Source organism: Convolutriloba macropyga, chromosome 10 (genome assembly GCF_964194025.1).
Source record: "Convolutriloba macropyga chromosome 10, txConMacr16.3, whole genome shotgun sequence".
Classification (NCBI taxonomy): Eukaryota; Metazoa; Xenacoelomorpha; order Acoela; family Convolutidae; genus Convolutriloba; species Convolutriloba macropyga.
Genome location: NC_134477.1, coordinates 51883134 through 51895809, shown reverse-complemented (window position 1 = coordinate 51895809; position 12676 = coordinate 51883134). Strand labels below are relative to the sequence as shown.

The window sequence follows — 12676 nt, the reverse complement described above, 5'->3', positions numbered from 1 at the left end:
GCATGTCAATTTGGACAAAGTTTTTAAAAATTGTCAAATAATCAGTTTTTTTTATTTTAGCTCAAATTAATCAAATTTTGATGGCTTCCTAAAAATTTGTCACTTTGTTTTTCCGAAAAGGTATGTTCAAAAGATCAAAAGTCATAAAAGATAGATAAACCTAGCAATTTTGGCGACACATATCTTAATTTCTCATGAAGAAACCAACAATTCAATTCACGAAGTTTCACGATAATATTTTTGTTATCCATCGGATACAGGGAGTTACTCTCCACAAAAAAAACGGCATAATATGCTGTCTTGAAAAAAAGTGATCAGTTATCTTTGCCATTTTGACTAATTCCCAGACAATGTTTAGTTTGTTTTTCAAATTATCTGAGATGTTCAGACACCATATGCAGGCAGTTATTTGCCATCTCTTAAAATTTTGTTAACATTCTTGAAAATTTGCAAAAGTTAACAAAGTTAAGGAAAAACTCGTTTGCAAATTATTAAACAATCAAGAGTAATGTTATTTTCCCCAGGGGCAGAAAAATTGACAAATTGTTGATTAAAGAAGAATGTTTGTAACATTGGTACCTTTTTGAGCAACAGTGTTGAAAAAATGTGTTTTGGAGATCTTTTTAGTTTACATTGTGTTTGTTAGTTAATATTTTGATGTACTCAGCCAGCAGAAAATAAACTTTCATGTCACGTGCTCAAAGCAAATTAAAGCAGCGCCACACAATCAGTTGGCTACAAAAAGGCACCTGAAATTACCACTTCGTTAAAATTGGATCTTGTTTGATGCTTTTTAAAGAGCTGCTTGATGCTTTTTGAAGAGCTGTTATTCGCCTGCAGACTAGCTTTTTTACAAATGGAGTGTAAGCTACTTTAGTATTTACCAGTAGTAAGCTCAAAAGTATGATTTTATTCTGCTTAGACTTAATTTTGGGATATGAGTAATTTTCAGACTATAAAGGATAAATTTAGCCTGGGCGAACTCTACGACCTCATTATAATCATAAGGGAGAAAAACTTGTATACATAAGAAATTTAAAATATTCTGGAGATGCATTGTTTCAGAACTGAATTAAGTTTTTTCTCTTTAGATGTGCTGTTTGAGTGCTGAAATGCTCTGAGACAATAGTCCGGGATGCTAGAAACACATGCTGGGAATCCTTTATTATGACTGGAAATTAGTAAGTTCGAGGGGAAAAACCCTATATTTATTTTTCTTTTCTAGACTTTCATGCTAGCTAGATCCCGGTTATTTCGCGAAAGTAGTTACCTTATGTTTTTATATATCAATAAAATGATTTTCAAATAAGACTGATTAAAATATTTTGAACTTTGGTTCCCAGATTTTTGTTGCCAAAACAAGTTGGAGAACTATATGCTAGCCAGCCACTGTTTTTGTTCAGAAACTTTTGACATTTTGAAATCCTAGGGCTAATTTATGTGATACCACAAAAAACGCTCAGCGTCTAGAGCTTTACTTTAAGCGTTTTGTTTTCAGGAAAAAGATTCTGAGCAATGTTTGGGAAGATTGCATGTCAATTTGGACAAAGTTTTTAAAAATTGTCAAATAATCAGTTTTTTTTATTTTAGCTCAAATTAATCAAATTTTGATGGCTTCCTAAAAATTTGTCACTTTGTTTTTCCGAAAAGGTATGTTCAAAAGACCAAAAGTCATAAAAGATAGATAAACCTAGCAATTTTGGCGACACATATCTTAAATTTTCATGAAGAAACCAACAATTCAATTCACGAAGTTTCACGATAATATTTTTTTTATCCGTCGGATTCAATGAGTTACTCTCCACAAAACGAAAAAACGGCATAATATGCTGTCTTGAAAAAAATGTGATCAGTTATCTTTGCCATTTTGACTAATTACCAGACAATTTTTAGTTTGTTTTTCAAATTATCTGAGATGTTCAGACACCATATGCAGGCAGTTATTTGCCATCTCTTAAAAAATTTTGTTAACATTCTTGAAAATTTGCAAAAGTTAACAAAGTTAAGGAAAAAATCGTATGCAAATTATTAAACAATCAAGAGTAATGTTATTTTCCCCAGGGGCAGAAAAATTGACAAATTGTTGATTAAAGAAGAATGTTTGTAACATTGGTACCTTTTTGAGCAACAGTGTTGAAAAAATGTGTTTTGGAGATCTTTTTAGTTTACATTGTGTTTGTTAGTTAATACTTTGATGTACTCAGCCAGCAGAAAATAAACTTTCATGTCACGTGCTCAAAGCAAATTAAAGCAGCGCCACACAATCAGTTGGCTACAAAAAGGCTCCTGAAATTACGACTTCGTTAAAATTGGATCTTGTTTGATGCTTTTTAAAGAGCTGCTCATACATTTGACGGATTCAGATTTTAAGTCTCTATCATGAGTTCGAGAATTGCTTCAGAGTGCAAAAAACAATAGCAGCATGATAAGTAACAGAAAACTGCTTGGTGAAAATTTTGATTAAGAAAATGATAAGAAAATTAAGTAAATATTTTATTTTAATGTTTTTTCGTTTCAACTGGCTAATAGCTATTCTTTTTCTTTCTTGTAAAAATCGACTTCGGATATTTTACAGTTGTTCTCATTTTTGAAAGCCTGCATTTGTTAAAAATAAACTTCTAATTTTATTTGAGTAGAGGTAGCAAACCTTTAAATCTTCAGGTACTCGCTCCTGTTTTTCATTTTTCTGTTCGTTTACCCAAAAAACTCTGGTTTCCCCATTGTTTTTTTAGCATATTCTGTTTCAGTATACGATTACTACCGATAAAAGTTGTGACAACTTTGATGATTGTTTGTTCCTAATTTGCTTAAAAAAATGAGTCACAAGATAACTCTAGTCATATTTGTTATTTTGTTTCAAAGTTTTTTTCTGATTAACAAATCATAAGTTTAAAAGAATTTTCATAAATGTAGATAGTTTTTTTTTCTGTTTGATGCGTGTAAATTCTATCTAATTGTGTTTGACAGAGTTTGGCACTCTTTTTTATTTAAAAAAACGTAGCTTTTTGAGTTACCTATGTTTCCCATCTTTTCATGTGCCCATAGTTATTGCGTCGTTATTAGTTTTAGAGTCATTTAATTTTAACTCTCCGCAGTCGCTAAATTAAGTCAATGGCAGTAACATTTTTCGTCAAACTCAAGAAAATCCACTAAAGCTCTGAGAAGCAAAGTTTGTACTAAAAATGTGTTTCTTTTAAACTTTTAAGGTCTAACTCTTTCTTTAGAAACTGAATCTTTTAACTGTATCAGTATTAAAGTTCTGTTAATCTGCAGTTCTGTGGTTTCTTTATTTTGTTCATCCTAATCTGAGGAGTTGATCTGCTCTATTTTTTTCAAACAAATCGGCGTTTAATTGAAACTGCTTTAGCTTCTTTACAAAATCATATTTGGAATCTTTTTGACTTTTAGCAGCAAGTCTTGTCTCCTGAGGAGACACTTTCCAAGAAGTATGGCCAGGTCCCATCGGACACGTTTGTTGCTAGGATGTAAGTTTTAGCCAATTTGAAAAAAAAAACGACATATATCAGCATTACCAGAGCTCCAAAAGATTCGCTTCTTTTTAGATAATTGGGGACATCGTGGTTTCTTTAAATCGAAAGAATTTGGATTGTAATAGTGTGCTGTATTTTAAGATATTTTCACACGTTTTTTCGTGACTTTGAGCTTTCGCAACGAGATAAACAGGCAAAGCACAACGGGAACCAAGTTTTAGAGGCCTGTAGCCGCATCTGGTAGTCCTTCAAGTGCTTAAAGTGGTGAAGCTACTGTGAAGGCCGTAAATTAAGGTTAAAATGTCAGTTTTAGGGGTTTTTGAGCACAAAAAGTTGGAATTTATTGTTTTTTTATTTTCTTGCTGAAACAATCTCAAAATTGAGGTTTAAAAATTTCATGGAGGTCTTATGCAAGACATAATTACTTTTTCATGAACTTTTCAAGAGCTACGTGTTTTGGTAATCCAACCAAAAACCAGCAAATTTACTCTAATTTTCACAATTGTTTTCAAGCTTTTCGGCGATTTTTGTCATTTTTGATTTTTTCAGCTTGAGTTGTTCTCTAAGATTTTTTAATAGGTTACTGCACAGTTTCTGGTGGCATTGAAACAGTTTTAAATTTTAATGTCAAGTTAATTTTTAAGAAAACTTGGATTTTTTGCATATCCTTTTTATCATTCTTGACAAAATGTCAAAATCCAGTTCTTCCTGTACCCCAAACACCTCTTCTAGGGTTTGATAGTAGGTTTCTGCATAGTTTCTAGCGGTAGGGAATAGTTTTCAACATTTTACCATCACAAATTCTAGCATTTTTTTCAAATCTTTCAAATCTTATTGTCATCAAATAATTTTTTTAGCCCTAAGAGAGAAATACTCTTCTAGAACTTCATAATAGGTTATTGTAAATTTTTGATTGGCCATGGAATGGTTTACAAAAGCTTAAAATCACAAATTTTCTGCAATTCTTTTCAAATTTTTTTAAAATTTTTGTCAATTATTACGTTTCTCCAGCCACACAGACAAAGGAGTTTCCTCTAGGGTTAGATGATAGATTACTGAATTGTTTCTGGTGGCAATGGATTAGACTTCAACACATTAATGGCACGAAGGTAAGCAACTTTTTGATAAAATTGTCTATTTTTTCAAGTTTTTTCCAAGTTTTTTTTCAAGTTTTCATAAAATTAGCTAATTTTTTCAAGGTTGCTTTTTCAAGGTGTGATGGAATGGTTTTCAACTTTTAAATGTCACAAAAATTTTTTAATTTGATTTTTTTCTTCAAACTTTTATAATTTATTATCAAGCTCAAAATTTGTCGACAATATTGAGCCAGTGAAACTGTTTAAGGCTTGAAATAAGGATACTGGATAGTCTCTGGCGACAGTGAACTGATTCTTAAGATACTAGTAAATCACCAAATGGTTAAATGGTTCTGAAGATCAAGAATATCACAAGATTTTTTTAATGTTTGTAATTGTTGATTAATTTTTGAAACTTTTGTAATTTTCTGAGCTTAACGATCTTTGCTGGACAACAAACTTTTTAAATTCCTGCAGATGTTTTATTTGACGGAATAACAGTGAGAAAAAAAAAGTTTGAACAATTTTCTGCGAAATTTAGAAACTTTTTTTGTTTCCCTATTTTCTATTTATTTTGAAACTATTGTGATTTTTCTCGATTTTATATACCTCTAGGGGAAAAGGAAACTCTTTCAAGGCTTGAGTTAATGAAAGTATTGCATTGTGTCATATTTGGCATTCAGCGCAAAAGCTTTAAGAGTTTGAGCAATTATTATTTTTTGGTTTGTTTGATTATTTTAGGTTGTCAAGTTTATATTTTGTTTTTTTGGCTGGGACGGTTCAACTGATCTTCTGGTCAGGAACATTATTTCTCAATTTTTTCTTTAATTTTTTGGATTGTACTCCACGACTTGTTCTGCTATGTTTTTTAATTCGTCGTCTCCATCGATCGTTCTTGCTACCATTGACTTTTTTGATTTTCATTGACTTCTAATGCTTTGCAGCTAAAATTTGAGTGCGTGACGTCTTTAGTTCTGCTTTTAGGCTATTTGGCTCACTAAAAAATGACTTCTAAACTCACTTGAAGAACGCTAAATTTTTTGAAAATTTACTAGTTTAAGATCAATAGTGTGCATCTAAGTAGAGCCAAACGTATATGGCCTAATTCTTGAATACTAGAGTCTTGAGTACTTGAGTTCATAGTTTTGAAAAAGCTCTAAAAGGGTTATTCCTTATAGAGCGTATGTGTCTCATAATAATGGCAGTCCGAGGCTAACCCAAGAAATCTAGTGGTCTTTTAAATGACTGGTGGTCAATCTGTCTATTTATTTCTTTAGCAGTTTCAATTCAATTGAAGGCCACCAGTGTCTATCGCGCCGGCACTCTGGCGACTATGTCTAAATGTTTGGGTTTTTTATTTGAAAAACAGATACTTTTCTAATCAAATTTGCCGTTTTTTTAAGGTAGGTAATTTTGTCATCTTCTAAAATTGTCAATTAGAAATTTTCACAAATTGTGTGATTTCTTTGAGAACACCTTTGTTCAAATTTTTTCTCATTTCAGCACAAAAATGAAATCATATTGATAATTTCTCCCAAGTTTTATCCATATATCCATATGTTTCTTTTAAAATTATTATATCCAATCTTTGACCTGCAAACAATTTACGTAGTTTGTATAATTTATTGTTTGATGGTAAGTGCACTCCACAAGCAAGAAATCGGAGACAAAAATTCGAAAGATAATGGTTTTGCATACACTACCCAGGTCAAGGTGTGTGTTAATGATCCGACATTTAAAAACGCACGTACGGGATAATGTGTGTTTTTGATTACATGGACAAGCGACATAATAAAGTGTGCCCAAATGAACGAGCTTCCTAGTTACAATCTGCCTTAATTCTGATCTTTAACGAGCTATTTTTGTAATTTTGATCATAAACGAGACAAATTTTGATCATCAACGAGGCTATTTTTTGAGCGCAGCTTTTATGATGATGATAAAAACATTATGTCCGAAATGTATCTCAAGTTGATTGAAGAAACCAGCTTTGAGATTTTCCTGTTTTTCTGGTAATGTTTCCCTCCTCCTTTCTCATGCGGACTGTGGACCGGCTACGGCGGTGTTACAAACAGACAACTATAGGAGAGTTGAGTCCGAGCAAACTCAAGCTCCCTACATGAACGAGCTTCCTAGTCATAGTCTGCCTAATTTCTGATCATTAACGAGCTACATGTTGATCACTATAATGCTTCGCTTTTCAAACACAATCCCAATGCTACAATAGGCCTACATACTCCACACAACACAAAGCCAGGTGAAATAATTGCTTCTGTTTTTCGTTTTTCATGCTTTTTGACTTGTTTTTCTATGATCAAGATAGAACATTTTAACCAAATAAGATAATAAAAAATAACTGAATTTTTAACATCCATCAGTGTCGGCTAGTGTTTTTGGCCGTAGTGGACAACCTGTGAAAGGTACACGGATCAAACACAATCAACTTTAAATTCGGAAACTATCGAAATTGCTTTTAAAAGAATAATTTTCTTCTTGTAGTCTACAATTAATAGTTATAAACAGGCAACAGATAAACTGATGAAGCAAAATCAAAATCGCACTCAAAAACAATTATTTGTTTGTTGGCATCTAAGGAAATCCTTTTGTAAATATTTTTAGGTGAAAATCTGGAGTTTCTTTTTAATGTAATAATATTTAGGCTTTTTTTGTACATCACGAAACTCAAATAATATTTTTTTCCTCGAGTTATGAACCAAATTTGAGTTATGTTTCATAATTCAAACTTGAGCAATGAACTAATAAAACTGTTTGCAGAAGCTTGCAAAAACAAAAAGAATATTTATCAGAATTTTTCTGCATTATCTTTTTATATGTGTACATATGATGCATTGAATGCTTAAAAACGACATTGTGGGAACATTCTATCTATCAAATCTCAAATAAATATCTGTTCAGTCTGCTTTCACTGCGTTGACTTGAAAGAGATGTTATGATCACTAAACAAACAACAAACCCTGTTTGAAAAAAAAAGATTAAAAATAGCTAGTATTATGTTGAATTTGTCAACTTCTGTTAGTTCTCTCTCACAATTATATAGGGTTAAGTTTGCATCAAATTCACTTTATTTTTGAAAGTGCTTATATATTTGATATCATGTTGAAGTTTACTTCTGATTCTGAAACTTAGCTTGGAACTTCACCACAAACTCCGTTTTTGGTACAATAACCTGATTGACAGTCCCAATGACCGGCGCAATATTGTCGTTTATTCACCTCGTACATATCCATCACCCTTTTTCCAAAGTTTGGTACGAACCGTCTTGATTGGATGTCGTTTTCCAATCGCCTGTAAGGGCTGTCGTCCAATCCTCGAACATAGTAGTCGGCGTGAACAATTGTGACCAGCAGAACAAATACTCCGATTTTGGAAAGCATTCCTGATGACTGAAAAAATCGATGTTCTGCTTGTGAAACACAAAAACTTATAACCAATTTATTTATCATTATATTACTAAGTATAAGATTTCAAATAATGGATTATCAAAATTCAACATTTATCAAAAACTGCAGGTTGTCCTTGATGCGACTTACCTATCACTTAACGCTATAAATTTACATTTGAAACGCACACAACAGAAGTAACTATAACCCATAGTATTTGGACAACAATTTTAGAAAATTGGAGCGTGCTTTAAACGTTTTTTTCGGTACTTAATTCGTGAATATCTGACATTGAAAATCACTTATAATAAGTTCCAAAAGAACCACTAGGTATAAAATTTTGATGCATAACTCCAGAACACCAATTTCCCAATCATTGATTAAAACTTTTCTCCGTGTCAGTGTCATTTGTAAATTTTAAAAAAGTAAAAAATAATTTACTGTGGCAATAGCCAAAACATAATATTGTATTGTTAGTTTTTTTTGTATTTTTTGTTGCTTTTCTGAATAATTCCATGCAGAAAAACGCAAGCCTTGAAGACAAGCCACGAAAAATTTTCACACGTCGTCATTTTTGCCTACCGGCTGAGAACAAAGAAAATTACAAAAATTGTTGTTTGCAAACAAAAATGAAAGACTTGATTCTTCATGAAACTTTTTATTTAAACAACAAGCTCTCCCAAGTTTACACTACGTTTTATTTTGAGTGGAAAACAAAAAGTGATAATAAATCTAGTGAAAGTTTTTTTAAAAGCGAATACGGCAAACTGTTTAACGTAAAGAAAAAAATTCTGAATAAATTGGCCTTGTTTTCTGCTCCACGGTTTTATTTGATCAAAACCTAATTAGAATGAGGATTATTTTTAAAAAAAAAGAAAAATATCCAAACCTTTTATGGAATTCTAACAAAAACCAAAAAAAAATTATTATGATATCTCATCTTTCATGGCAGAGGTTAAAGAAGAATTCTTTAAGTAAAATAAATTTTTGTTGCAAAAATTGTGCATCCATTGACATCTACAAAATTCTATCAAGTTATAAATTACAAGTTTGATAGTTACAATTTTGACGGCTTCAATCAAAAATTAAGTTATCAAAAATTTTATTGCAATAGTTTTTTCCAATTATAAAAAAGATCAAAACTTCAGTAAAGTTGAATGAAATTGATAAAATTTTAAAGAAGCAGTATTGAGAACTTGCCGTTCACTACATGGTTTTACGCAGAGTTTTGCAAAAAAACCGCAACAAAATTTCCTTTTCGTTCTAGATAAGAGGTACCCCCACAAAAATACACTCTCGCGGATATAAACTCTCATGGTTTCGGAAAAAAAACCAAAGAAAAATCCACTTATGTTTAGATAGGAAAAATCGTCACGAAAAAAAGCACTCATCTGAGTTTTGAAGGGCTACGCATTTAAAGTGTTTGGACAAAACTCAGGGCCCATATAGAACATGCAATGAATAATTCAAATGATTCCCATGTTACAGCGTGAACTTAAATTTGAAACATGGTCTATTCCCTTTGGTTGTAATTCCTATCTAATTTAGTTGTGGTTGTGTGTGGGGGGTTATATCCTAGGCAGGTTTTTTCTGCGCCAAACAAATTTTAAAATAGATTAAATGGGAATCTTGAAAAGTTCCTAGACAGCTTTCCATATTATTGAGATACTTCCGATTTAAAACTTTGGTCATAGAAATTTTTAGTTCGTTTCAGAACTGGTCTATAACTGGTCGAATAACTAAACTATTTTATTGTCGATATTTATTTTGGTCTTATTCGTTTTAACCCAAAAATGTTTTGCTTGCACATTTTTTTTTGATTCAATAATCCATTCAATTCTTTTCGATTAGATTTCAAGAGTTCAAGTTTACAAATAAGTTATGCCGAAATATTAAATAATTTAAAAAACTTCATTGAATAAATTTGAATATGAGGTTGCATGCGGTAGATACAGCATTTAAACTATTGTCACAAGTTTGATTGAAATTTGATGGCCTCATTCAAAAACTATGTAATTTTTCTTTTTTGCAATATACCTTTTCAATTACAAGAACAAGAATATCAAATGTTCTGAAAAAATGGATGAGAGTTGTTAAAAATTCGAATCATGAAGCAGAATTGAGAACTTACTTTTCACAAGATGGTTTAATGCGTTTAATTAGTTTTTGAAAACATCAGCAGAGTCAAGAATATTTATCTTAAAAATAAAAGTTTTTGTTGCTTAATTTTTTCAAAACATTAGTCGCGTGATTGCTCTCATGTTTTACTTTGTCATTCTCTGGTCAGTGACCGCGTATACTTTTTGAGCTATTTTAAAATAAAAACAATAATAATCCGCTGTGCAAAGTTAACTTTCTTCAAGTTTAATGTAAGTTTATTGTTAATATTTACTCTGATTTAAAAGTTCTCTAATGTATGTGAATTATTTTGCTGAGTCAAACGCACATTTTTAATTGATCTAATCGCTTATTTCTGTTCAATTGGTTGTTTTGAATTTTTACTTCTAAATACAAAACCAAAAATTAATGACCTGCAAACAGTTGGAACAGAATTATTCCCTCACATGCTTGAAATCACATCTCAGGACGAATATAATATGACTTGTAATCGCGAATAAAGTCTTTATTCACATTTGATCATTTTAACTTCGTTTTTACGAACTGTTAATGATTGGAATGTGTTAACAATTAGGCAACCATAACAAATATGACTTCAAATTTGATCGAGTCGAACTAACCTACCCCAATTAACAAAATTAAATGCTGAAAGCGCAAAATGAGAAAAGTTTTTTTCATGATTTTGAAGACAAATCTTAGCCAGCATAATTTTGACCGTTTCTTTTGATTTTTATGTCAACCATTACATACTCATCAAAAACTTTCATAGATTTAAATTCAGCGGAACTAACAGAAAACATGCAGATTAAATTGAGCGTCTTTTCTGATAGAACCGGTGGATTAGTTAACATGTGAAATCTGCTCAACTTGATCTCTGACCACCCCCCCCCCCCCCCCTACCTATTTCGGCAAGAACTAACAATACAAAAAATTCCCAGCGTATATCTAAATTTTCTTTGAAGGTAGGATCGTGAGTTCCTCTAATATTAGATCTGTCACCATTTTGATTATTATGGGGCCGTTGACATCAGATATATGCTGCAGACACGTTACAGAAGACACGTTACATGCATATTGCATTTTATGCTTCTAATTCATTTTATGCTTCTAATTTTGTCAATCAATTTGCTTCCATTTTGGAAAAAAAATCAGTTACAGAATTTTCATTCATGGGATAGGTTTAATCTTAGAAAATTCATATCTCAACAAACATTTTTACCAAGTTTTTTTTATTCTTATGTATGAAAACTTTTCTGACTTATCAATATTTTCATTCAATATTTTATTCATAATTTTATTGAAGTTCTGTTATAAAAACTCTGTGAAAATTAACTTCACCTGTCTTAAGAAAACCATACGTGACACAAAATAGTTGACAGAAATTATTTTGGTTATTACCATTTCCGCAAGTACAAAATGAGCCGGCGCAAGTACAAAATCGACATCGAAGGTTTACACAGGTCGAGGTGGCCAGACCGAAGTGACCTCTGATCAGACCATCTTTGAGCGCACACATGTTCTCGGTGCGTTCGAATTACATGGTCGGGAGAAGACTTCGAGCGCACTTTTGTCTGGACAATGGTCTGGATCTTGTCTGATCAGAGGTTACGTCGGTCTGGGACGGTCTGACCAGAGGCACTTTTGAGCGCAAACTTGTCTGATCAGAGGCCAATTCGAGAGCACACTAGTCTGATCAGAGGCCGATTCGTGCGCACACTGGTCTGATCAGAGGCCGATTGGAGCAAATTTTTGTTTTCAATTTTTTTTGTTTTGCTGACTGAGGCTGTCTCTCCCAAGAGTCTACAATACAGACGCTTTCTGATCAGAGACCCATCTAGAGCCTGATGATTTGATCAGAAACAAGAGGCCCAGCTGATAGCAACTGCTGGTCCCCGTTTGAAAAACTTGGCCTTAACTGTACATCAAGACATTATTATGTAAAGCTGTCTAAGTTCATCTATTAAGTCAAAAACATGAATTATTGGCATGCTCAACAAATTGTTTTTCGGCATACTCAAAAAATTGTTTTTCCGGTACTTCAGATTTCTTTTAATTGGCAATACTTTTATCATAGGCTTTTCCTTAGTTGAATATATTTCCGAAAACATCAATTTTCATGAAATGAATATGTTATAACAATATTGAGAGATTTTTTCATGTTCAAATCCTTTTGCTGATCAGACTATTTTGAACGCCCTTTAGTCTGATCAGAGGCAATTTCGAGCGCACTTCAGTCTGATCAGAGGCGGGTGCGAGCGCACACTCTTCTGATCAGGGGCGACATTCGAGCGCACAATAGTCTGATCAGATGAGGTTTTCGAGCGCACTCTAAGCGCACACGGAGCTTAGAGCGCACTCTAGTCTGATCAGAGGACAGATCAGTCTGGCTCGGTGTGATCAGAGGTCAGTTATGTCTGGGATGGTCTGATCAGAGGCCATTTCGGTCTGGACCTTAACCTGGGTAAGGTTTTGCAATGATTCCACAACAAAGCCAATAACACAGATTAAAGAGGAGCAGCTATTTTTGCTTTTATATATTTTAATTCAATTCATGGATTCCGTTTGTTTCAAGCCTTCAAAGTTGCGCAAA

At 32.5% G+C, this 12676-nt stretch overlaps 1 long non-coding RNA gene across 1 annotated transcript; it reads right to left on the bottom strand.

Annotated features, from left to right (window-relative positions):
* Nucleotides 1-7560: 7560 nt before the first annotated feature.
* LOC142348673 (uncharacterized) lies at nucleotides 7561-10316 on the bottom strand. The gene is made up of 2 exons (XR_012760765.1): nucleotides 10100-10316; nucleotides 7561-7971 (listed from the first exon to the last, which is right to left on the bottom strand). It is a non-coding gene; the product is annotated as an uncharacterized LOC142348673 (long non-coding RNA).
* Between the last annotated feature and the right edge of the window lie 2360 nt (nucleotides 10317-12676).